At 39.7% G+C, this 27,302-nt stretch overlaps 1 long non-coding RNA gene across 1 annotated transcript in view; it reads left to right on the forward strand.

The window, feature by feature from the left end:
* The window catches only part of LOC147367887 (uncharacterized), a 140,991-nt gene that overhangs the window by 57,863 nt on the left and 55,826 nt on the right, over window positions 1–27,302 (forward strand). The gene's annotated exons all lie outside the window — the stretch shown is intronic.

A 27,302-nucleotide genomic window follows, 5' to 3' on the forward strand; every position in this document is an offset into this window, starting at 1 on the left:
CCACGGATGAGGATTCCTATTACTGCACATTCTTGCCAGCAGTTGGTATTGTCAGTGGTCCGGATTTTGGCCATTCTAATATGTGCGTAGTAGTGTCATTTCCTTGATGGTGTGTGATGTAGGACATCTATTCATTTTCTTCTTTGTCATCTACATATCTTCTTTGGTGAGGTGTCTGTTAAGGTTTATGGCTCATTTTTTAAACAGATCATTCTTATGGTTGAGATTTAAGACTTTGTATATTTTAGGTAATCATTTCTTATCAGATCTATCTTTTGCAAATATTTTCTCCCAGTCTGCAACTTACCTTCTCAATCTCATTTGTTTTCTCTTTCTTAACTGCACCTATCATTACTGGTCATTTCTGCGAATTTCTCCATTATCTTTTTCCTGAACTCAAGTTTAAGCTCCTTGAGGGACTTTGATTTGTCCACAGCAGCTGTATTAGCAGTGCAATGTCTGTCTAATGCACACACACACACACACACACACACATATATAATATACATTGTCTAAATACATATATATATGTATTTAATTAACAAGTTAATTATGAATAAATGATAAGTCAAAGTAGACTTATCATATGCATATAAAGTTATATGCAAGCTTGGAATTTTATAATCCAAGAATGTATGAGCCAACGCATTCCTCACAATAGTTTTTGAAGTTTTACAACTCATTTGAAAGCATCTTGTTGTCCCCAAATCCATCTGCCTCCTAAGATTGCCTTGGGTCAGATGCTTATTCTCTCAGGCAAGTCAGACACTGATGCACCCCAGCTCTTTTCTGGTGAAAAATGTATTCACAGTATATTAATATTGCCAAACTTAAGACTTGTTCATGTCTATCCATTCATGAAAATGATTTGCACTTTGAGGTTCTAAAAACTGGAATGGACCCCTGGCTTTGTACCTGGATGATCTGTAAAACTTCTCTGAATCTAAGCATCCTTGATTTGTAGAAGAGGTGGAACATTTGCCCCAAAGAATTGCCATATTAAATATAAAAGTATTTGAAGCACTGCTTATAGATTTCCTGTCAATTGTCCCTAGTATACTTAGGGAGGTGGGGAAAATTCTTTTATAAAATCACACTTTTATGCTTCTAGATCCAAAAGTATTGAGGATGTTAATCAGTGTCAGGACTGATTTTCAATGGCTTGGACAAGTGGATTTCTACTTGTCCTCTGGGAAGCTCCTTCAAAGTCTAATTGACCGCATTGTCAGGACACGTTTCTTAATATGTGGACAACATTTTTATTTCTGTGTTCCATCCTCTAATTTCTATTTATACCTCCGTGGGGCAACATTAACAATCTTTCTCCTTCTGTGTATATGCCCTTCAAATATTTATGTTGTTACTATGTCCCTCCTTAGTTATGCTCCGTCTATGCAGGCAGTATTTAGTTCTTTTAATCTTTCCTCATAAATCAATCCCTCCAGTCCTTTAACCATGCTCCCTGATGCTCTTTGAATCTCTTCCAAATTCTTGACAGCTCTCATGTGTTGAGATGCCCAGAATTGTTTACAGTATTCTAGGTGCTGTCTGATCAGCCTCACACTGAGCAGCTTTCTCCCCTTGATGGTTCTTGACAGCTTGCCTCCCTGCTTGCAGTTCAAGGATGCTGTTTGGAGCCTCCAGTCACCATTTAAACTTGCAATATCTTTACCCACCATTCATTGCAGGCATCTTTTAATGTCTGTTACCATTCCAAGCAAAGATTATATGATGGCAACTTTTCAGAACTGACAGGTAATGATCGTGAGTGTCAATATTTAAGGCTGTAGACACTGGAGAGAGCTTGATTACAACATGGACATTAAGAGTCCTTGCTCTGGTTGAAGACTGCCTAGAATTGACTCTCAGCCATACTGTGTCTTTGCTGTCTGACCTTGACTAATTTACCAGCGCCTCAGCTTCTTCTTTAAAATGAGAAAGAATGTCTATAAGATTCCTCTGAGACACAAGTGACATGATTTATATAAGAGCTTAGAATAATGACAGATACAATGGAAGTGCTCAACAAGCAAAAGTTTAACTGAGGTAAATTTAGATAGAATGTACTTACCCTGCCTATACAATTATGAGCTTTTGGAAATGTATACTCCTGTGTAACCAGCATTCCAAGATATTTTCATATTCTCAAATAGTTAGGCCATGCTCTTTTCAGTAGATCCACCCCCCTCCCCAGAGATCCACTTATTTGATTTCCTTTAGCATAGCTTGTTTTTTGCCAGTTCTATAAATTCATTTGAATGGAATCATAAGTGATGCATTTTTGTGTATCTGTCTTCTTTTACTCAGCATAATGTTTCTGAGATTCATCCATATCATTGGCTGCGTCAGAATTTTATTTCTGAATGACATTTCATTGCATGAATAGTACACAATTGCTTTATTCAATCACTTGTTGAAGAATTTATAGTTTTCACTTTTCCACTATTATAAGTAATGCTACAGGGGATGTTTGAAAACAATTTTTATTGAGTTGTACTTAAAATATAACATTATATTAGTTTCAGGTGTACAACATAATGCTCCAGAATTTGTACACATTATGAAATGATGCATATCCATCACCATATAAAGTTGTTACAAGGTGTACATTATAGCTCCACGACATTTATTTGATAGCAGAAGTTTGCACTTCTTAATGTCCCTCACCTATTCCATTGCACCCCACTCTCACTTGCCTCTAGCCATCACCAGTGTGTTCTCTATATCTAAGAATCTGTTTCTGTTTCGTTGTATTTGTTTGTTTTTAGCTTCTACATTTAAGTGAAATCATCTGCTACTTGCTTTTCTCTCTCTGACTTATTTCACCTAGAATAATGCATTCCATGTCCTTTTGTGTTGCCACACATAGCCAGATTCCATTCTTTTTTATGGTTGAGTAATATTCCTTTGTGTGGTGGGGTGGGGAGGGGAGAGAGGGAGACATTGTCCTCATCCATTCATCCATTAATGGCTACTTAGATTGCTTCCCTATCTTGACTATCATAAATAGTGCTTCCATGAACATAGGGATACATATGTCTTTTCAAATTAGTGTGTTTATTTTTTTGGGGGGGGGGGGTGTAAATACCCAGAAATGGAGTTGTTCGATCACGCTGTGGTGTGTGTTCAGTGTTTTGAGGACTCTCTGTACTGTAACTGCAACCTGCACCAGTTTGCAAGCTCACCCACAGTGTGCTGGGGTCCCCTTTTCTCTGTGTCCTCAACAATACTTGTTGTTTCTTGTCCTTTTGATAAGAGCCATTCTGACAGGTGTGAAGTGGTGTCTCATTGTGGTTTTGATTTCATTTCCCTGATGATTAGTGATGTCGAGTACTTTTCAGATGCCTATTGGCTATCTACTTGTCTTCCTTGGAGAAATGTCTATTCATATCATCTCCCCATTTTTAATTGGGTTGTCTGTTTTTATTTTATTCAGTTGTATGAATTCTTTAGATATTTTGAATAGCAGGGCCTTATCAGATATATCATTTGCAAATATCTTCTCCATTCAGTAAGCTGGTTGTTTTGTTTTGTTGATGGTTTCCTTCACCATGCAAAAGCTTTTCAGTTGTAGTACAAGACTTTTTTGATACATTTTTATTTCATTGCTGCAGGATGGGTCTGCATACCCAGTGAAGCAATTGTGAGGCAGATTTTGGTCAGCAGGATACTATTTACTACCTATCCATCATCTGCCTTGATTTTTTAAAAGTGAATATCTCAGATCCCTTGGTATCAATGCCAACTCACAACACTGTATCCAGCATCTCTAGAAAATTCTGGCTATTCTTTATTGTCAAAGAATGTCCCCAAATAGTACAGTTACTCTAGTATATAGGATATATATATATATATATATATATATATATATATATAGTTCATAGGTAGTGGTAGACTTTTAAATGTTTAAAAATCTGATTTCCAAGGGGAAACTAACAAAAATTTTAAAAATAAATCCATGGTTATAGCACTTGCCAATTTCCATGGTATAAACTTCCTACTCACGGCTAATCAAAGCAATCATCACCGTGTCACTGAACAGAGTTGGGAGGAGACATGAGCTATTTGCTCTTGATGGTGGTACAAGCTAGATTCAGCGCAGGACTAGCTACAAGTTCATTTGAAGGAAAAATGGAAAAATGCTTATTGCAATATTTTTAGAGTGTTATAGGCTCCCTATCTTCCCTTCTTTTTTCGACCTCAGACCAGACACTGAATAAGTGATCATGATTTCCTTTGCAGCTCCTGATGGAGTTTTCTTATGGCCAGCTCTTAAAAGTTTTTGGTTATATAATCAAGAAATATGTTTGTGAGTTTCCCATTTATATCGGTCCTAGAGACATTATGGTTTATTAGCCATTTCCACAAATCCAAGGTGGTTAAAACCCTTCCGAATGTTAATTTGACCTTGCTCCTAATTATGGTAAGCCTACCTTGTGTCTGGTGAAGGTGAAACCTCATGTTTTCTGTACTAAAATTCATCAATTATTGAGACTATGGGTCCTAGTTCCAAGATAGTACCTCCTAATCAACACTGACCAACAGAGTACAGCCAGCCATGAATAAAATAAGAAGCGAGTAGAGTGTATCAGTGATGTTTACACATCATTCCCTTTAGCACATCTCTTAATTTTTCCTTGTGGGAAGTATTCCCTGGGCTTTCTTTGGTAACGTTTGATAGTTTATTTGGTAGGTTTCCATTCTTATCTGATATATCCTTGCTAATATGTTTGCTTACATGGACTTTCTAACTTTTTTCTCAGTATTTTGATAAGGTAGCTCTGTCATATCTACCGCATTTGCCATAACCTATGATTGTATCTAAGCTTCAGTGATCCATCCTTATAGTTTAATAAAGTTGGCTTCAGATGTCTTTTCTATGATGTTAAACTCCAAATTCTGGGCATGTTTCCATATCAGCAAATACCAACTTTCTCTGATCTAGCCTTATATACCATGCTCAAGATTCACTTCCTAGTTGTCCCTCTACATTCTGAGTATGCATCAGTCAGCTTCTACTGTTCTTCTTGTTCAACAGGCTATCTCCTCCTATATGCCATGGATACTATTCTAAAATATGACCCTAGCCACTCCTGAGGAGAAAATGAGAGGAGATGGGAAAAAAATATCAAGGAAGATGATTACTCATGGTGATAATTATGTTAGATGTTATGTTTGAATGATCTCTAGGACATGCAAGTCTACTTTTCTTTAGCAAGGACAATGAAGCTATTTTTTACAACCTGGGGAGTAAATGGTCATCTAGGGACTTCATTTTTTCAGGAGCATTGCCTAGATATTTGCTTTCCAAGTCTTTGAATGCCGCTCTTTATCGAAGCCTTTACTTAGCATTACACCTAATGGGACTAAATATTCTGTCTTCTTTGTAGTTCTTTAGAGTGGCTGTATATTTAATATCATGCCTGATTTTCATGATGGTCTGCCCTCTGGCTGCTAGAGATGAGAAAGTCACATTAACTTCCTTCCTTATTACTCTTTTTAAAGAAAGTTTTGATTTTTGAGAAAATCATCAGCCCAACTTCTGTGTTGATAATGAATCAGCCTCCTCTAGATTAGAAATACTGCCATGGAGATATTCTGGCTTCCACATGACACCCTGAGCTGACAGTGATTAAATTAAACCTACATTTTTTTTTTTTTAATCCCTCGAGACCTCTAGGGCATTTACCAAAATATATCCAATTCCATCACCCTTATAATTACCACTGTCCGCATAGCTTTCAAGGGCTAGAACTGTTGCATGCAGTTCTATATCTGAATGCTGCCAGACACAATGTTCTATCTATATCTCATTTCAATTCACCACAGGTAAGTCTTGGTAATTGGGATGCTATACCATGGCATGGGTTATCACCACCTTAAAAAGCAGCAATCAGCCCCTTGTTTTTATCTGACTAGTGATCATTCCAATTCCAGAATACCATCCTGAGGCTTATTTTCTAGAACCACTTCTATCCTTCAACACAGATACTGAGAGAGTGACTTGGGAGCAGATCATTCATTTGGGAGACTATACCAGATGCACTGGCAGGGCGAATGGAGGAACAAAATAGGGAGGATAGAAACAAAGTATGCATTAATAATTAAGTTACCCCTGTGAGCTACTGGAGCCTTTTGAGTAACTTTGTAGAATGTGCCTGAGTTATCCTCCTAAGGGATGGGAAGCTGGGCTACTCTCTCCCATCTCTCATTGCCTAAGGGTTGCCCTTGGGAGCATTAACTCCTTGACATTTCCTGGATACTCTGATAAGCCCTGCCTCTAAAGAAAGGCAGGCAAGAAGCAGAGCAATGAAGGCACTTGAGGAAGGATGCTCTAAGTAAGCATCATTGTCCATGTCAACCGCAGATGAACTTAAACGGAACCAAGGGATGAGTGGGCATCAATGGCTATCTGCAGTAAATGAGATATGTGTGTTAAATCTCATGAGTCTGACACGTGATAAATACTATTATCACCATCATCAACATGATTTTTACTATTATCTGTGTTTTTACACTGTATCTATCTCCTTTATTTAGGCTACACACGCTCTAGAGGAGAATTCACATTGTCTTTATCTCCATGTCCATGAAAATGCTTGGCCTGAATTTTGGTACAGAGCAAATGCTTAGTAAACATCATTTGAAAGTGTTTTGATGGAGATGGAAGGAGGCAGGGGCACCTAGTTTTTAGGACAATGATAATCTTGTTGTTGAAAAGTATGTGAAGTATGGTTAAGCAGAAAAAGTTCTGATGGTGGGGTTGAACTCCAATGTTACTTCAGGTCTTGACCATAACACCTCCTAGCCAGGTGACTGTGGGGCAGCTCCCAAGCCAAAACTCCCTTATCTGCCCCACAAGAAGGATCGTTTTCTCTGGAATTCCCTGGGGGTTCCGTGGTTGGGCCTTAGCCTTCTTGTGCAGGGTACACAGGTTTGATCCCTGGTCAGGGAGCTAAGATACCACATCCCTTGTAGCCACAGAATCAAAGCATGAAACAAAGTGATATTATGACAAATTCAATAAAGTTTAAAATGGTCCATATCAAAAAAAATTTTTTAAGCATTATGTTCTCTTTACTGGTGGGCTGTGGGGACTTTAGCAAAAGGGGGAGTGTGTGTACACAGCCTCATCTGAGCTTCCCTCCTTTTTTCCTCTCTCATTTAGTAAGAATTTGACCAAAGCATTACCCACATTTTGAATTCTGTGCTGCCAATGAAGCAGCTTTCTCAGAATCAGCCCCTTCTGAGCATGGGTTTTGGAATCAGAAAAATCTTGAATTCCAATTGCAGTCCTTCCACCTATTAGCCTTGTGACTATTTGAACCTCACTTTCCTCACCTGTAAAACAAGAGTCATGATATTATCTACCTCACATGAAGATCCAGTGAGATGCCGTATATCGTGTTCCTCTTAGAGCTCGGAGCATCGCACACTCAAGAAACACTTGTTGTTTTGCATCATTTACCTCTTGGCGTGCATCACTCTTCCACAGACCTTCAGCATGGACAAGTCCTCCTGGGGATTTTGTTTCTCAGTTTCCCCAGCGACTTAACAATGGGGTCTTGTCATTAGTTTCTGCTCAGTTTGATTCTATTTTGGGGGAATATTTCTTGGCACTTGGCAAGAGCAACTTTGGTATCCCTAATAGTTGCCAACAGGTAAAGACTGAGAGGCTGGCAAACAGGAGAGAGAACAATTAAAAATATAAAAAGAAAAGAAAATTAAGGAACTTTTGTGTATAGAAAGGTTAAGTGAGTAGAATTCATTTATATCTGAGTTATTATCTGTATCTCAGATTGTTTTTAGTAAAGATTTAATGCTGCTTACAATAAAAGTTCCATAAATAATTAAATTATTAAAATAGAAGTAGGAAAAAAGGGTCAAAAGTAAATGAGTACATAAATATACCAAAAATCCTAGACTAATACAATTAATATAATAGACTTTTTGCATTGGTTATTTGGTGATCAGGAAAACTTGCTAGAAGGAACAGCAAATTATTATCTAAAGAACTCCCAAAAGCAGAGGACCTTGGTTTGAGACCTAGCTTTCCACCATTGAGCAGTGAGTTCTTGGGCAAGTTACTGTGCCAATCCCGCTTGGCTTCCCATGTGTAACAAGGTTGTTGGAGCTATTCTTTTTCAACATTTTCTTGGTAACTTATTACTTTTATTTCTTCAATAAATATTACGCAGGCCCCTGTTTATCCATAGATAAAGCTGGCAGTTTGAAGATGACATAAGGTTCTTCTCTCTCTTTTACAGATGATGGTAACCACAAAGTCATATTCAGAGACCCTCAGTTAGAAAAGCACTGGTCAATACCATAAGTCATTCCTTCACCGTTTCTGATAAACAATATATATTTACATACCCTTGAGAAATAGACTCACAATAGATAATACATTCACTCATTTGATCAGGAAATCAATTGAACAGACTCAAAGAGCCCAAAACAAACATCTTAGGTCTCCTGCCAACTAGTAATGGAGCTCAGTCACTACGGTCGTGTCCGATTCTTTGTGACTCAATGGACCATAGACCTCCAGGCTCCTCTGTCCATGGGATTTTCCAGGCAAGAATACTGGAGTGGGTTGCCATGTCCTGCTCCAGGGGATCTTCCGCATCCAGGAATCAATCCCGTGCCTCCTGCATTGCAGGCAGATTCTTCACTGCTGAGCCACTGGGGGAGCCCCCTTATTTTTGCAGCTCACAGTAAAGATAAAACATTGGTTAGGTGATATAAAAGGTGGTAGGAGCTATATAAAAAGATCATGGATGCTGTGTGCCAGGCATCATATATATAATGAAAGACAGTGTGAAAGTGAAAATCTCTCAGTCACGTCCAGCTCTTTGTGACCCCATGAACTGGAGCCTGCCAGGCTCCTCTGTCCATGGAATTCTCCAGGCAAGAGTACTGGAGTGGGTAGTCATTCTCTTCTCCAAGGGATCATCCCTGCCTAGGGACAGAACCCAGGTCTCCTGTATTGCAGGCTGATTCTTTGCTGTCTGAGCCACCAGGGAAGCCCACCATATGTAATACAGGATACCAAAGAAGGAAGATCCATGGACTTTTAATAACAAGAACTTTAAATTCAATGCAGTTTTTTTTTTTTTTTCTCCCCCAGACAAAGCATAGCACTTTGTCACTAAGAAACAGTTGACCAGCATTATTTCTGGAAGTACTCAGGATGAACATCAATCCAGGGTAATGCCTGCCCTAATAAGTCAAGATGTTCACTTCTCAGAAACAGGGGACAAGTATGAAGACACATTTCTGCTGCAGCACTGTGATCTTTCCAAACTCGGGCACCCCAGTCTTCATCGGTTTAGCGCTAACAAACACTGCCAGGCCTGGCACATGGGACTTAGTAGGTCGCTTCTGTTTGTTTGTTTTTATTTTTGCTTCTCTCTAAATAAATAAAAAAAAGAAAAACTTTTTCAGAATTTGCAACTTCTGAAGAGCAGCACTGTTATCATCAAAAATACCTGAGACTAGAAAAAAGAGATAAGCATCTTTACACAAATGAGCATGAAGAGGACTCCAAATCCTCTATAAAAAAAAGGTAGGGCACTGACAATGTGTGGAGATGTGCTTTTGAGTAACCAGGTTGTCAAAGATTTGAATAACCAGAAACTGAAGTATAAACAGGAACTGAAGGAGGACTTCCCTAATGGCTCAGCAAATAAAGAACCCTCGTGCAATACAGGAGAAGCAGGGGGACGTGGGTCAGGAAGATTCCTTGGAGGAGGAAGTGGCAACCTACTCCAGTATTCTTGCCTGGAAAATCCTATGGACAGAGGAGCCTGGTGGACTATGGTCCTTGGGTTTGCAGAGAGTCAGACACGACTGAGGGCAGACAAGGATGGCCACACACGGTATGACATGAACACCTGAGACTGCACCTTTTTTAGTAGCACAGACACAAAACGATGTAAAAAGAAGGGGAACAAAGGTGTTCACTCATAGTTAGCTAGACAACCAAACACAAAGCACACAGCAATGCTAGGTGTGTGTACATTGACGGTGGAAACACTTAAGTAGTTGACCTCACTAATTTGGTCATTACTCCACAAACATTCATTTAGCACCAACTCTGTGCCACATGCTGGAGAGCAGCGGGGGTTAAACAGGCGGGCGGCACCATCACCCTGTTCTGGCTGCCGCTGTGCTGCTGGGTGGAACCTTTATCAAGTGTCAGCAAGGGAACCTGGCATTTATCAGGGTGGATACTGCGCTCTGCTCGCTCTGCTGACAGGGTAGATTCAATACATGTCATTCCCACTGCGCTTAGATGTTTTAATGGCTTGCTCTTTCTTCTCTCTCATCACCCTGGTGACTTTGTCTTTCTTTCCTCTTCCCTTCTTCCCATCCCCCATGGTTCTCTTTTCAGATTTTGATTTCTCATTTGCACTAACCTGCCTAGGTGTGTGACTTTGAAGACATTACTGACTCAGTTTCTGCACAGACATCCATAAAATGCTGGAATCCACTAGATTATCCCTGAAGTCTCACTCAGCTCTCTTGTGCCAAAATTGTAAAATTCTTTTGTTTTTAGATTCTGGTTATTTTCTTTATTATTATTATTTTTTTTATTGGAGTATAGTTGTGTTACTTTCTGCTGTAAAGCAAAGTGAATCAGTTATATGTTTACATATAGCCCCTCTTTCTTGAGCCTCCCTCCCACCCCACCCCTCTCCCACCCTTCTGGGTCATCACAGAGCTCCCAGCTGAGCTCCTGCTAGGGTAGGACAGTTTGAGACAGTAGCATGGGAGTATAATACACTCCCATGTGTAAAATAGATAGCTACTGGGAAGCTAAAAACGTGAAATTCTTGCTTCTTGGTCTGATATAGCTTGCAATTCCTCCCAAACAGTAGAACCTAAGACAAGAGCTTTTGTGGATGTAATTTATTTTGGATCATTTGATACTATGGAAATGAGTGTAGGGCCTGGAAAATTTACACAAAGGAAAGGAGGGGGAAGGGTGTGGACCACAGGATTTGAGAGTTAGGGAACTGAGAAATGGAGAAAGAGGGAAAGCAGCCAATCCAAAGCTGACTTGGACTGGTTTATATTGAGCAGGTAGGTTACTGTCAGGGGAAACTGGAGTTCAACCCTTCTGGTGATGTTCTGAGGAGCTGTCCGGAATATGCCTCTGAAATATCTTGAGGCTTGACAAAGGGAGTGTGTATCCACAAGCTCCTGCCTCCCTGGTCTAGGGTTACCCCAGGAAGTGCTAACACTGTCAGTTTGTGCAGACACACCAGAGTGGCTGATAGGGCTTCTTCATGAGATTCTTGTAACTGAGGTAGAAAAGCCTTGGGAGAAAAAACAGTAGCTACACAGTACAGCTGAGATCAAGTACTGTTAGCCTACACCTGAGTACAGCTGGTTGCTATAGCAAAGGCCAGAGAAAAATGATGGAGTAAGAGAATATGAAAGAGAAAACTGCATATGTGTCTGGCACATGAGCCAGTGCCTCCTCAATATCGCCCAGGTGTCAGTATCAAGACATTTTAATTTGTCGAATCAGTTTTACCAGGTAAGTCCCAAATTTAGACATCCAACATTTCCACAAATGCACAAGCTTGTTATTGAAGAGGGTTCCATTGACCATTCCCTCCCCAGTTCTCACTGAAATTGATGGTTATTATCAAAGAATGTCTGCGACGTGCGAGGCAGTGTGTGAGGTACTCTACATCTACTACCTCTTGTAATCCTCAGATCAGTCTGGTCCTAACAGGTTGAAACAGATACCCCTACCTTTGACAAATGAGAAAACTGGAGCTCAAGGGAGGAAAATGGTTTGCCTTAATTTGTATAACTGATAAGTGATTAAACTGGGACTTTATTCCAAATATATCTCTAAAGCACATCTCCATATCTCTGTATTTCTGACACTACAGAGCTGTCCCGAGGAGCTGGAACTCTCTCTGTGGTCACTCAGGTTTAGGATTGGGTGTGTGTCTCAGTTGTAGGTTCACAGTCCTGCTTGGTCTTGAATGTCAGTTTTCCTGGCTTGAGCCTTGACACCCTGCTGTTAGGGGGCGCACACTGACTGAAACCGCCCACCCTGGCCAGGCACCGTAGTAACTATTTGCATGAGTTGTTTTACGACAGGAGGTCCTGTAAGGAACACAGAACTAACAAGCCACCACCAAGCGGAAGAGTTCAGGAAAGGTCAAAAGGTGGCACCGCATGTCCAGCCGCCTCCCAGAATCCTTCTCTCTGGTGTCCATCTTGGCTGAACAAGGCAGGCACCACCAGGAAGGACTCTGAGTCAGAATGAGTGGCCAAAGACAACCCAGAAACTAATCCCATCACCATAAAACCCAAGACTGTGAGCCCCTTGGAGAGCAGTTCTCCTGGGTTCCCTTACCCTCCTGCTCTCCACCCGGGTTTTCCTTCCCAATAAAGCCTCTTGTCAGCACATGTGTCTCCTTGGAAATTCATTTCCAAGTGTTAGACCAGAGCCCACTTTCGGGCCCTGGGAGTGGTCCCCCTTCCTGCAACACTGCCTATTTACTTGCCGAGAATCTAGCTGCTTGACCTCATCTACCAGTTAAGACAGAGTTGATGGCAATACCAGCTTGGCTCAAGCCTCCCCAATTTTGATTTCTACTTTGGTTCATTGGAGGGCAACCAAGAGTGGAATCAGAAACCCAGACTAACCCTTCTATATTCCCTGGTCTTTCTGTTGTCTTTTTTCTTCTGTCATGTCATTTTCCTCTTTCCATCATCTTGTATTCATTGGCAGAATAAGATAAGGCACCCCAGAGAACAACAATAGTTAAACTGAGAGATATAATCAACATGATTTAGAATTCATCAGAGAATCAGCAAATCTGATATTTGAAGGGAAAATAGAAGTCTCATGGTCTTTCTCTGTGCCCATTCCCTCTGTCAGTGTATCTCTCCCTTCTAAAATTTCTTGACGGTGGATCTCCCGGTGCCCTGGAAAATTATAGTTTACCTGCCTCAGTTACTCCCCAAGAGGGTCACTTTGTGCAATGCAATTCTCTGTGCCCTGCACCAAGAGTCTGAGTTGGATCCTAGCTGGCCTTCCTTGAGAAAGAGGCAGTGAGAGAAAGGAAAATATTGTGGGGATTGGGGATCTTTTCCAATGTGGCAATATAAAAACCTAGACAGGAAGAGCAAGCATCTTCAACCCACCTTATAGCATGAGAAAAAAACAAAAACAAAAACAAAAAAGTGCAGATCTGATGAGAGGGAGGAAGGAAACACTTAAATTAGGATCAATAGTTACAGTCGGAGAAAAATTTCAATCAACCCCGCATCTCAATCCCAATTATATCCCTGCCTACATCCCCACATCATGACCACCTACATCCCTGCCCTTTTACTTATTAAAGCTGTTCAAGTCATTTTCTGTATTCATTCCCCCCTTGATGGTATCTTTTCAACTGGAATTATCCTAACAGCTATATCTGGGCTGTGTTTTTGGTGACATGATATTTTTTGCCTCCTGAAATTCTCTCATTTCCCTGTAGATCTAAATGTTATAAAGTGTTTCCTTCTGTTGAGCTAAAAGCAGTTTTCCCCAAACTTCTACTCATTGGTGCTATTTCTACCCTTTGGGACCAAATAAAGCCAGTAAAATATCTCTTTTTAATACTTTTTGCTCAGAAGGGAAGGACGCCATCTCTGGTCTTCTCTCTACTGCATGCAGCTTTATTTCCTGAACTAAATGCCCCCAGTTGCATTTAGTATTCATATGCCATAGTTTGGAATGCCAGGGCTATTCTGGTCACCTCCTACCGGTTACACCTCAAATTGTTCATCTCTCTCTCTCATCTCCAGATTCATGTGGCTCAGTATAGAATGATATGGATATGTTACCTCTTGTCTCTGGGTTCTTCCTTCCATTATTAAAGTTTCCATGAACCCAGACAAGTGTGTCTGTGTGTGTTTGTGCATGAGTGTGTGTATGTAGGCGCGTGTGCTTCAAAATGACAGAAAACAAGGGCCCTTTGAATTTGGACAAAGATGTAAATGAAAGACTCTCTTCCATGTGACTCCAAAGTCAAGCTGATACCGTGCTGCACACTGCTATTATGTTTGACATCAGACATGGCCCAGCAGGGGAGAGAAATATGCTTCAACAGTTAGATGATTATGTTAATGCAGACTGGGATTTATTATTATGTTTGTCTTACTCGGGAGTGAATCTGATGTGATTGCTGTTGCTGCTTCCCTGTTAGGTAAGGAAGGCTGAAATGCATTCTCTCCAAGATCCTCCGGGAACCGGCAGCTGGGATTGACAGAGAGAGTCACTGGGTGTCACTGTTGAGTCATCAGAATGCAGCTATCTGCCTGTATGTAGAAGTCTGACTCCTTAAAGATGCTGGGAGCTGGAGGTTTGGGGAGGCTGCCTGTCCCCTTCTATTCAGCATCTCTTCATTAGGGTCAAGATAGATCTCCCCTTTCTCTGCTCCCCCCTGAGAAGTATCAGGTCAGATGAGCCCATGTCACTGTGGGCCTTAGCTGCCTCAGCTACTGCTTAATGAGCTGCTCTGTCCTTGATCTGCCTGGTGATGCTGCAATAGGGGTCTGCTTTTATGCTTCAGTGCAGTCTGTAATGACCCCCACCAGCAGCCAGCCGAGGTCTTCCCCTCACGTTTGGAACTTGCAGAGCCTTACATCTCTCGTCACAGCAGACAAACCCTTCCATTGCACAATTAGAGTTTGTTCCAGACTCAGAGACAGTGATTCCCATCTCAGCAAAGAGTCAGTGGCACATTTCAGTTTTTATGGGGATGCTGCTTCTAACAGAAATAAAGACAGGTGGAGTTGTAGTCTCTGTATGCTGAAGGGTGAGAAGAAAAATCGACCAAAAGAGAGAAAAGTCCTGAATGAGGAGGCTCAGAGACCCAGCAGCCTTCTTCCCAAGAACTGAGCCTGTTATTGCCCTGCCTGATCCACACACAGGGCGTGAATTTGTATTGCCTCAGTGACTGATTGTCCTTAGGAAGATGGTTACTCAAGGCCTTTGGCAGGTGCCCCCAATCTTTTAGGAGTATTTTTAAGTGCCGATGCCAAAGTCCCATATCCCTAAAACTTTTTCTGGGTGTCTGAGGACAGCCCTCGACATCTGTATAATTTCCATATGTTATTAAAGCATATCCAGAAAACACTCTTCCAGGATTAATCTATGCATTCTTAAGATTGTGAAAAATTAAAAATAAAAATGTTTGCTTACCCTTGAATTAAATTCTGAGCTATGTTCGAAGAGATCCTTCCAAAATGCATGTGTGGCCATTCTGTTCTCCCCGCTTAAGTTCTCCAGTGGCTGCTCAACATGTTTAAGTTGAGACCGGACTCATCATCCTATTATTTAGGTCCAGCCTCACAGGCACCTGCTTTTCCCAGATCAGCCCATCTTCCATCCAGGCACTAACTGCGCTGCCATCCTTTATGGCGGTGGTTCCCTACTTGGCTGCACAATGAGATCACCTTGGGAATTTAGAAAAATTGATCTGCATCCTACCCCTAGGAATTCTGTTTTAATTGGTGCAGGAAGGAACCCAGGCATCTGTGGTTCTCAAAGTTCCCCACATGATTCTAAAGGGACATAAAATTTGAGAATCACTGTTAAGTGATATTCATCTTCCTAGAACACGCATCTTTTCTTAGCCTCCCCTGACCTATAACCCCATAGCTGTTAATCCTTCTTGACTCAACCAATGCATCCTCCCCATGATGAAGTCATCTCTGAACATTCTCCCTGGCCAAATTAAAGATTTTTCTCTGAGATTCCATAGAAACTTATGCATACTATGAGATACTGCATTGGAAATATCTGTATGGGTTTTTTGTCTATTTGTTTGTTTGTTTCTAGACTATAGGCTCACCTGGGGAAGCAAATGAAACATGTTTGTCATTATGTGTCCAGCTCACAGCACAGAGCCTCACACTTCACTGGTGTTCAGGAAGTATTTGTAGGACAGAACTGTTGATGATGGAGAGTGTTGTTTCATGAATGAATAACCAAGGATAATGGTAATGTCCAACATGGATCAAGAATTTACTATGAGTATGGCTGTATGCAAAGTGTTTGTATAGGCATTACCTCATTTGACACTCCCAACAGCCCCACTGGGAAGAGTGATCTACATTTTACAGATGAAAGTACTCAGGTGTAGAGGTGTTAAGTAGATACCGCAGCAACGATTTGAAGCCTGCTCTGCCTGGCTCCACTTTTAGTTACACTTCTGATTGCCTCCAAAAATAGAATGGGAAGCTGTTTAACCAGATTTTCTCCTGGTAGGTTTTATTGGGCTCTTTTTGCCAAGTACTATATATTAGCTCTTTAAATGCTTCATCCTATTTAACCTATGCCACAATTATATAAGTCAGTATTATCATGTTTGTGCTAAGTCACTTCAGTCATGACCAGCTCTTTGCAACCCAATGGATTGTAGCCCTTCACACTGCCCTGTCCAAGGGATTCTCTAACCATGAATCTGGAGTGGGTGGCCATGCTCATTAATACCATTCAATTGATAAGTAATCAAGTCTAAGAGAGAGACAAAGTTCAAGCAAAGCCTGATGGAATTGTGGCAAGTGCTGGGTGAATAATTCAGCACCCAGAAATATTTATTGCTCATTCTGTTACAGTAGCCTCATAATTAATGAGGAAGGAAGGAGAAGGGATAGAGAGAATAAATGAATGAATTCGGGGCCACCACTTTGATGAGAACAAAATCCCTCAAACACAGCTTTCTTTATCTCTGTTCCCCAAACCCTGACCATTTTTCCTCAAAGGGTCATTAGGACAAAAACATAAAACGACTTTTCTTTCGAAAAGAATGATCAGTTGTTCTGAGCCTACCAAGGATATCTGAAGTAGAACCAAATTTTTATACTGATGCCCTTGTAATTCCTTCCTCTAGAAAATTAACCCAAATGTGAAAGCCCAGGGGTTTTGCTCCATCTTTTTTCCTTTTTCTCCCCTTTTTTAAAAGACAGACACGGTAGGCCAGCAGAAGTGCTTGAGGAAGGTGACATTGCACAGCTGTGGCCAGAACCCAAGTCTCCTTACTTCCAGTCCAGTGTTTTCTCCCACTGGCCGACTCAGGGATGAAAGGCAGCATTGTTAAACATGATATATATTTTAACAATTACTTGGAGTTTTCTTTAGTTGTAAAGTACTCTAAGTGCCAAACACAAGGTATTTTTATTGCCTCTTGCTACCACATAACAAGGCCATTTGCTCTGTGGGATCCTGGCAGTAGGGATAAGTAGGAGCAGAGGTAGGTGCAGATTCCTTTCCCTCCTTAATGTGAACAGATGGGACATGGATACTGTCTGCAAAGAATTGTGAGCTGCTGTCTCCCTGCTGAGGGAAGACAGGCTCCTTTGAGAAGGAGTGGAGGAGACATCCGAAGTTCCATAGATGAGCCCTGAATGAGGACAGGTCAGGCTTTTCAGGACCTAATCAAACTTGTGAGAAGAATGTCAGGTTGAGAAGCAAATCACTTCTCGTGTTCCCAGGGGCTACAACGTTAGGAGAGCTGATCAAACCCTTCTGTGCTTAGGTGGTCCCACATGCGAGATGGGAGTTACATGTGCTGATCTGCAAACACATTAAGCAATTGCATGCACTTGCTCAACGGCAATTCTTTCAGTCTATTCCCTGGCTTTGACCGCCAACAATTTTCTTATCCCGGAGCCAGAACAGCGTTGCTGCTTTATAAATCTTTCACTGATTTCCCAGTAGGAGGTCATTTTTCTTCCTCTCTTCACTGTAGTGTTTTCTGTATGCATTTGTTAGAGCTCTTATTTGCGTATGCTTTTATTTTGATGAGCTGGCGGTAATCTATCTCCTCCACTGGATCATCTAGTCCTCCTGGATAAAATCTCGGTCTTGACCACACCTATTTTTTTTCCACAGCAGAATCTCACAATTTATCCTGCATAGAGAAAGTGCCTATTCAACATTGACTGAATTAATTGTGAGTGTAGATGCGTAGATCATGGCCCACCTGTGTTCTACCAGATGTCAAATTTTACAGCTTGGGCATTTTAAATGTGGGCATCTGTTTGTGGGTTATTTGAGGGAATAGCTGGAGAATTGTTTGAAAATGAACCATACTATTACAGAGTACCTGGAACCAGAAGTCCTAGACATAAGCATCAGCACAGGGTTTTACAGCCTTATGCAATCAATTCACTTTTCTGTGTCTCAACTTTCTCACCTGTAAGCTGGGGATCGTAGGACTTCTGCCTATTTTATAATATTATTGCAAAGACTGGATGAGTATACATTTAAACACATGTTATAAATGGCATAGTATTATAGATGGGTCAAGATTATTATTTTTACTAATATTGTAATTATTGAAAACATATCATAACCATCTAAATTTTCCTGGGCTCTAAATCACCATAATTCTTAACTCCATGGATTTGTTTTAGAAACAATGGTAAATGAGAGATAATTAGATTAAAAGAAAATGATCATTATTGCTTATATGTGAAATTTAACAGATATAACAAATTAGTGAATATAACAAAAAAGAAGCAGACACACAGATATAGAGAGCAGACTAGTGGTTACCAGTGGGGAGAGAAATAGGGGAGGAGCAATATAGGGTTAGAGATTCAAGAGGTATAAACTACTACGTATAAAGTAAGCTATGTTTGTCCTAATCTCCCAATGTCCATTCTCTTCATCTGCATCGCTCTTCTTGCCTTGGAAATAGGTTCCCCTGTGCCATTTTTCTAGAGGCCTCATAAATGCATTCATATACGATATTTGTTTTTCTCCTTCTGACTTACTTCACTCTGTATGACAGGCCCTAGGTCCATTCACATCTCTACAAATGACCCTATTTCATTCCTTTCAGTGGCTGAGTAATGTTCCACTGTACATATGTACCATGTCTTTATCCATTCATCTGTCATCTGACATTTAGGATTGACGTACATAAACTGCCATGTGTAAAATCAGTAGCTAATGGGAACCTGCTACAAAGCACAGGAAGCTCAGCTCAGTGCTCTGTAACTCGATGGGTGGGATGGAGAGGAGAGTGGAGAGGTGGGAGGGAGGTCCAAGAGGGAGAGCTTCTTGGACATAGAGCTGATTCACTTCTCTGTGCAGCAGAAACTAAGGCAACATTGTAAAGCAATTATATTCCAATTTAAAAAAATCACCAAAAAGGAAAGAAAATAACATAAATAAGTCATAAGGATATATCATACAGCACAGGAATATAGCTAGTATTCATAATAACTATAAATGCAGTATAACCTTTAAAATTTGTGAATCACCATATTGTTCACCTGTAACTTATATTGTTTATGAACTATACTTCAATTTTTAAGAAAAGAGAATTAAAAAAAGAGAGAAAAGGAAAAGGCAATAATGATGGCCTCCTGGGAAATCCCAATGGAACAAAGTCTCAAGTCTGAAATCCCTAGAGACAGAAACAACATATGTTGGCAATTTCAGGTGACCTGTTGACCGCTGAGGAATAATGGCAGGGGAGATAAGAACGGAACTGGAGGTAGCAGAACATTTCTCTTAAGCTTCTATCAACCCTTGCCTCCTCACAGCGATCTGGAGTCTTTTGATGTCCCTGCCGATGGCCCTATCTTCAAAGAAGGCTTTGTCATTTCAGTTACTTTCAATCGTGCTCTGAGAACTTGGGTTTGGTTACAAAGAAAAACCAGAGAATTGGCTGTGTAATGAAGTTTGAACCCTGCTTCTTTTTGAATATGACTTTGAGGAATTTATTTCTGTTCTGTGAACCTGTTTTCTCATCTGTAATCTGCAGGTACAAATAAAAACATTAACTGGCAGAATAACCGTTGACGTGTTCTAGCTCTGCGTCTTGTTCACAGCCGAGGACACTAAAGCCTAGGACACTAAAGCCTAGGGAGCTTACACACCTTCTTTTGCCTTTTGGGGCCTTTCCTTCAGTGGCTCAAATGGTAAAGAATCTGCCTGCAACGCGGAGGCCTCGGTTCGATCCCTGGGTTGGGAAGATCCCCTGGAGAAGGAAATGGCAACCCAGTCCAGTATTCTTGCCTGGCAAATCCCATAGGCAGAGGAGCCTGGCTGGCTACAGTCCTTGGGGTTTCAAAGAGTTGGACATGACTGAAGGACTAAGCACACATTCCATATAAAATATTTTAAGTATATTTTAAGTGCACTGAAATAAAGATATAGTCGAGGCCATGAATCATCTGGAAGAGGTGGACATCTGGACCTTGCACCATACGAGGCAGAAAAGAATTAGATGTCTGTTGCGTGTGGGTGGGCATCAGAGACAAGACTGGAGCAGTGAGAAATATATTGGGATAAGTTAACGAAGAATGAAAATGGTCTTGTGTAGAGCAGAGGATACTTCTGTGGCTAATTCATGCTCTGTGTTTGCTAAAACTTTCCTTGCCTCCAAGTCTGGACCAGAGGCAATCATCCCCAAATCATCTGGACCAGGATTTGGACAGAGGTTTATTGGAATCCAAAGCCTGTAATTGTCAACTACAAAGTATTACAAAATATCAGTTGTCATTGATATATATTGAGAGCTCCTGGGTTTTGAAAAGAGAAAAGTTCATTGGCCTGTGTCTCCAGAAGCCTCAACAGAAATGAGACATTACTGATCATTTTTGACACCCCAAGTGAATCAAGGAATAGATATCCTTCCCTTGAATTCATGAGGACACGGAGACAAGGAAAGTTTCAGCAAACACAGAGTGTGAAGTAGCCACAGCAGTATCCTCTGCTCTACACAAGACTGTTTTCATTCTTTGTTAACTTATCCCAATATATTTCTCACTGCTCCAGTCTTTGTCTCTGATGCCCAGCCACACCCAACAGACATCTACTTGTTTTCTGCCTCTCATGGTGCAAGGGAAGCAGGTGAAATAGAACCGGCTTGGAGACAGGACTGTGTTATATGTTGTGTGGGGCCTAGGCACTTTTGCCATTGTGTGAAAAATGCTCCATAAAAAAAAATATTTTTTAGTGTATTTTATGACTACATTGATATAAAGGTGGATAAAATTCAGGCTAAATTCATCATTATAAATTCATTATTATTTTTTTCGATTTTAAGGTAAACCAAAATTAAAACATTTTTACAGTTCCCTAGAAGGGTCTTGAGCTTCCCTGGTGGCTCAGACGGTAAGAGTATGCCTACAATGCAGGAGACCTGGCTTCAATCCCTGGGTTGGGAAGATCTCCTGGAGAAGGAATTGGCAACCCACTCCAGTATTCTTGCCTGGAAAATCCCATGGATGGAGGAACCTGGTAGGCTACAGTCCATGGGGTTGCAAAGAGTCGGACGTGACTGAGCGACTTCACTTCACTTCAATTCAGAAGGGTTTTAGGCTATAGACACTGCACCTACTGTACCTAATGGAAACTCGACCATGAGTGAAGAGTTTGGAAAACAAAATATCAAGGAATATGAGTCCATTTCCAGACACTTTAAATGTTTGACCTTGAATAGATGTCAAGAACTCTCTGTTTCCCAATTTCTATCTTTAAACTAGAGGAGAATATCTCTTGACTTTGCTGGATCAAGGACTAGCAAGTAATATATATCAGTCTTTAGAACAGTCTAGGTTCTCACTAATTTCAGGGTCCTGAGAGTCCAGGTTCTTCTAACGGGCCAGCCTAGACTGTATAAAGAAAATGGGTCTTTTGGGGTCAGACTAAAACAAACAAGAACCAAAAATTATGTTTTAAAATCATTATCACCATTTTGAGGTTGAAATTGAAAAAAAGGGAGATGAATTCATTCCTGCTTCCCTGCTAAGGCACACAACTAGGAACTTTACTCTTTAGTCATACGAATTCATTTGGGTAAAATCATTCAACCGGTCACTAGTTCCTCTAATTATACTAGACTTTTCCACATGGATATAGGGAGAGACATTTGACAAATGTGTCTTGCTCGAGTCCAGACACATCTTATCTACTTTCTCTGGTCTAGTAAACTTAATATAGGAGAAAATGAGGTTAGTTTAGCACATTAGCAGCTCCAAAATTTCTGTATGGAAAGTAGCAATCAATTTGGAGGGACCATGTGAAAGAGACTCCTTCTAAAGCTGTTTACAGAACATGTACACTTTATTTCTTCATGAAAATAATTACTAGAGGAAATTAATGAAGATTCTGAGAAGGCTAAGAGACTAAGGCCCTTTTAGGACACCTCCAAGACACCGCCTATCCCCAGTGAAATTATACTCAACTCTAGGGACCACTGCTTTTCCTTGAGTCATCTCCAAGCCCAGCCCCAGATAACTAAAGATAACAAGATGGACAAGACATGCCAGCTCTCTCAGCAACCTCTCAACCTTTCCATTAACTTATTGTTCTAGAATTGTGCTTTGGGTGGGTGCCCACTCAGTCTATATTTCACCAAAGGCATTTAATTTATGTGTTTTGAAAATAAGGACGTATGTTCACACTGATCCTCCATCTCCTCTTTGTATCTTCTAGTTCATTTTCCTTGATTCAGCAAAGAATATGGTGAATAGACAGTTCATGGTTGATAGAGGTTTACATATATATAGTATCCTCCTTGAAAAAAAATTTGATAGTGCTATGGGCAAGAGAAAAAAATGTGAGTTTGGATTTACAAAATCTAGACCAAATTCAGATCCAGTAGTAACTGGGTCATTTTGAGAAAGCAAATTCCTCCCAGAGTTTTGTCATCTGCAAGATAGCTTAGTAATAATTGTCTTAGCTACCACAGAGGGTTTTTGTGAAACTTCAATGAGATTTTGCTTGTGGATGTACTTTAAAGCCAGCCAAGTGGTATATTTTATACAAAGTAGGGAGGTGTAATTATTGCTATCATCACTATATACCTTCTATCTCCATGGCACCAATTACCTGGCAACTAACCTGATTTTCATTCTCTCTGTCCCACAACCTCACAACATGAACAACCCACAGGCATTATTTGTACCTCCTGGAGAAGCATCTCTGTGATTTCTTTGAAGGATCTTTATTTGCATTTGACTGCTACTACCCTGGACAGAAGTTGACTGCTATTTATCCTTAAGATACCATTTTTCTTTCTTTCTTTCTTTCTAATTCTTTTAAACTGCGTTATTTGAATGGATCTTTTAAATCAAATAGTTGTTTTATTTTACACATTTGTCCCTGTAGAACAGCTGCCAGTACTAACTGCAATAATGGAATTCTAACATCAGAAAGAATGGCATTTCTGGGATGGATATCTACTTGTGAGGAGGAGGTGGGAGGAGAAGAAGAGATGGAAACATTTCAGATGAGTACAGTTCCATTGTCTGTATTTTCCTTTTCACTGATGTATCAGAAAAGAAGGCAGGCTAAGGTCCTATAAAATTAAAGGGACCCAAATATGAAGGAGAAGTACCAAATTGAGCTTTTGTTGGAAATGGTTGAGGAGGAGGGGAAATCACCTTTCAGAGCTTCAAATGCTTTCATAAAGTTCCCTTAAAACATTTTCACTGACTTCTTTACTTCTCTCCTTTTTAAAATGTAAATCACATCTTAAAGTTTTTTTTTAATATGATTTTGAAAAAGCATTCACAAGTTTATTCAACGAGAACGCGAGAGAAAAACAGACAAATGAAAACACATTCTTAGATTGACAAGATTTGTTAGTCATAAATGAAATCATGCAAATGAAAACACTATATAAACTATAGATGTAAAAGTTTATCAGTCAAGTATTGATTTGTTGAAGCTCTTATATGTGTGATAAATGAAAAAGCAAATATAAAGTAGTATTTGACATGCAGTAAATGGCAAGTAAATAAATATTAAATTCACTTCCCTTTTGTTGACAAGATAGCTTCACTTGGGTCTCATCTATGGGGCAAGCTTATATTAGAGGGGGAAAAATGTCTATTTGTTGCTGCCAGACTTTTTTTTATTGAATATATTTTGCATTAAGGTCACAATGATTGATTGTGTCCTAGAAGCTGGCAGTTTTTCAGAATGGACTTGTAAACTTGTTCATCTCATTTTGTTTGGGAATAGGTATCAAAGGTCTTAAAAATTCTTATTTTCCCTTTGACCCAATAATTTTACTTCTGAGAATATATCCTGAGATAATACTAAACTCAGAGGAAGTTTTATATACTAAGATGTTTACCACAACCTGATTCACAAGGAAAACTCATGAACAAATTTCATACATAACAATAGATGAATGATTAACTCAAGAAATAGAACAGAAGCGATTGCTGACTCACGCAGCTGTGCATCACCAACCTTTGGCACAATGCTAATGGACATTCAAAACATACTGGTGAAATTGAATACTTTTTACAATGGAACCAATTGTGAAGTTATGCTGAGTGAAATACGCCAGTCACAGAAGGACAAATACTGCATGACTCTGCTCAAGTGAGGTATTTGTGATAGTCAGATTCATAAAAGCATAGAGTGGAATGATGGTTTCTAGAGGCTGGGACAGAGGGGAGTGGAAAGACATTATCCAATAGATATAAACTTTCAGTCAGGTGAGATGAGCAAGTTCTAGAGATCTGCTGTGCAGCATAGCACTTATAATGAACAACACTGTTTGTGCACTGGAAATTTTGTTTAAACTGTAGATGTCAAGTTAGGTGTTCAAAAAAGGAGGGCATTTGGAAGCTTTGGAGATGATGGATATGTTGGTTATCTCCATCATGATAATGGTTTCACTGATGTATGCATATGTTGATACCATCAACTTGTATACACTAAATGTATACAGTTTTTGCACATCCATTATAACTAAAGTAAAGCTATTTTAAAAATGAAAATAAAGGTGTTTCTGAGCAGAGTCAAAATGGTGAAGTGGGAGGACTCAGAACTCACCTCCCCCAAAAAACACACCAAAAATATATCTATGTGTGGAATAATTCGCACTAAAAACTAACTGGAAACTTGCAGAAAGACCTGTACAAATAAAGCAAAAGATCCACATGGAATCAGGTAGGAAAGTGACAGAATCATGTCAAGACCTGCGCAATCTGTATGAAATACCCATGGCATGTGTTTTTACTGAACTAGAACAAATAATCCTAAAATTTGTATGAAACCATGAAAGGCCTTGAACTGCCAAAGAAATCTTGAGAAGAAAAGAACAAAGCTGGAGGTATGCTACTTGATTTCAGACTATACTACAAAGCTATAATACTCAAAATAGCATGGTAGTGGCACGAAACCAGACATGCAACAGAACAGAGAGCCTAGAAGTAAATCCACCTGTGTATGTTCAGTTAATCTAGGACAAAGGAGACAAGAATATACAATGGAGAAAAGACAATCTCTTCAATAAATGATGCTAGGAAAACGGGACAGCTACTTGTAAAACAATTAAATTAGAACACTTCCTCATGATATATAAAAATAAATTCAAAATGGATTGAAGACTTAAATGTAAAACCTGAAACCATAAAACTCCTAGAAGAGATCATAGGCAGAATATTCTCTTACATAAATTGCAGCAATCTTTTTTTTCTTTTTTGGAATTCTCTCCTAAGGCAAAAGAAATTAAAGCAAAAATAAGCAAATGGGACCTAATTAAACTTAAAAGCTTAGGTACAGCAAAGGAAACTATTGACAAAACAGAAAGGCAACCTACTGAATGGGAGAAAACATTTGCAAATGATAAAGCTAATTAAAGGTTAATACCCAAAATATGTAAACAACTCATAGAACCCAATATAAAAAAAAATCCCTTAGAACCCAATTTTAAAAATGAGCAGAAGAGCTGAATAGACTTTTTTTTCAAATAAAATATATATATCACCAACAGATACATTTAAAAATGCTCAAAAGTGTTAATTATCAGAGAAATGCAAATCAAAGCCAAAATGAGATATCATCTCATACCTGTCAAAATGCCTATCATCAAAAAGCCTACAAATAACAAATGTTGGCAAGAATATGGAAAGGAAACGAACCCTTGTATACTGTTGGTGGGATGTAAATTGGTGGAGCTACTACGGAGACACAGCACGAAGTATACTCAAAAACCAAAAACAGAACTACCATACCACCCAGCAATGTCACAGTTCATGGTTCAGTATATATCTGAAGAAAAAGAAAATACTAATTCAAAAAAAATTAATGAACATCAGTGTTCATTCAGCATTATTTACAATAGCTAAGAAATGGAAGCAACCTCAATACCCTTGAAAAGATGAACAGATAAAAAAGATATGAATGGGTAATAGTCATACAAAAGAATGAAATGCTATCATTTGCAACATCGTGGATGGATCTAGAGAGTATTATGCTTAGGGAAACCAGCCAGACAAGAAAGACAAATGCTCTTTGTTATCACTTACATATGAAATCTAAAAACTAATAAAAACAATCCAACCCATATAACAAAACAGAAACAAATTCACAGATATAGAGAATAAACTGGTGCTTACCAATGGAGAGAGTAAAGGAGGGAGGGGCAAATCAGGGGTAGAAGACTGAGATACAATTGCTATGTATAAAATAAATAAGTAACAAAAATATACTAAATAGCACAGAGCACTATAGCCATTCTTTTGTGATAACTTTAAGTGGAGTGCAACCTATTAACATCAGTATGTGGATGGCATTACCCTTATGCCAGAAATTAAAGAGGAACTAAAGAGCCTCTTGATGAAAGTGAAAGAGGAGAGTGAAAGAGCTGGCTTAAAACTCAGCATTCAAAAAACTAAGATCATGGCATCCAGTCCCATCACTTCCATGGCAAATAGATGGGGAAACAATGGAAACAGTGATAGATTTTATTTTCTTGGGCTCCAAAGCATTGCAGATGATGACTGCACCATGAAATTAAAAGACAAACCTAGATAGCATATTAAAAAGCTGAGACATTATGGTTTTTCCAGTAGTCATGTATGGATGCGAGAGTTGGACTATAAAGAAGGCTGAGTGCTGAAGAATTGATGCTTTTGAACTGTGTAATTGGATAAGACTCTTGAGAGTCCCTTGGACTGCAAGGAGATCAAACCAGTCAATCCTAAAGGAAATCAGTCCTGAATATTCATTGGAAGGACTGATGTTGAAGCTGAAACTCCAATACTTTGGCCACCTGATGGGAATAACTGACTCATTTGAAAAGCTCCTGATGCTGGGAAAGATTGAAGGCATGAGGAGAAGGGGATGACAGAGGATATATCACCGAGTCAATGGACATGAGTTTGAGCAAACTCTCGGAGATGCTGAAGGACAGTGAATCCTGGTGTGCTGCAGTCCATGGGGTTGCAAAGAGTTTGACACAACTGAGCAACTGAAAAACAACAAATCTATTAACATATTGAATCACTGT

Source organism: Bos grunniens, chromosome 8 (genome assembly GCF_055505025.1).
Source record: "Bos grunniens cultivar Pamir isolate PY7600 chromosome 8, Bosgru_T2T1.0, whole genome shotgun sequence".
Classification (NCBI taxonomy): Eukaryota; Metazoa; Chordata; class Mammalia; order Artiodactyla; family Bovidae; genus Bos; species Bos grunniens.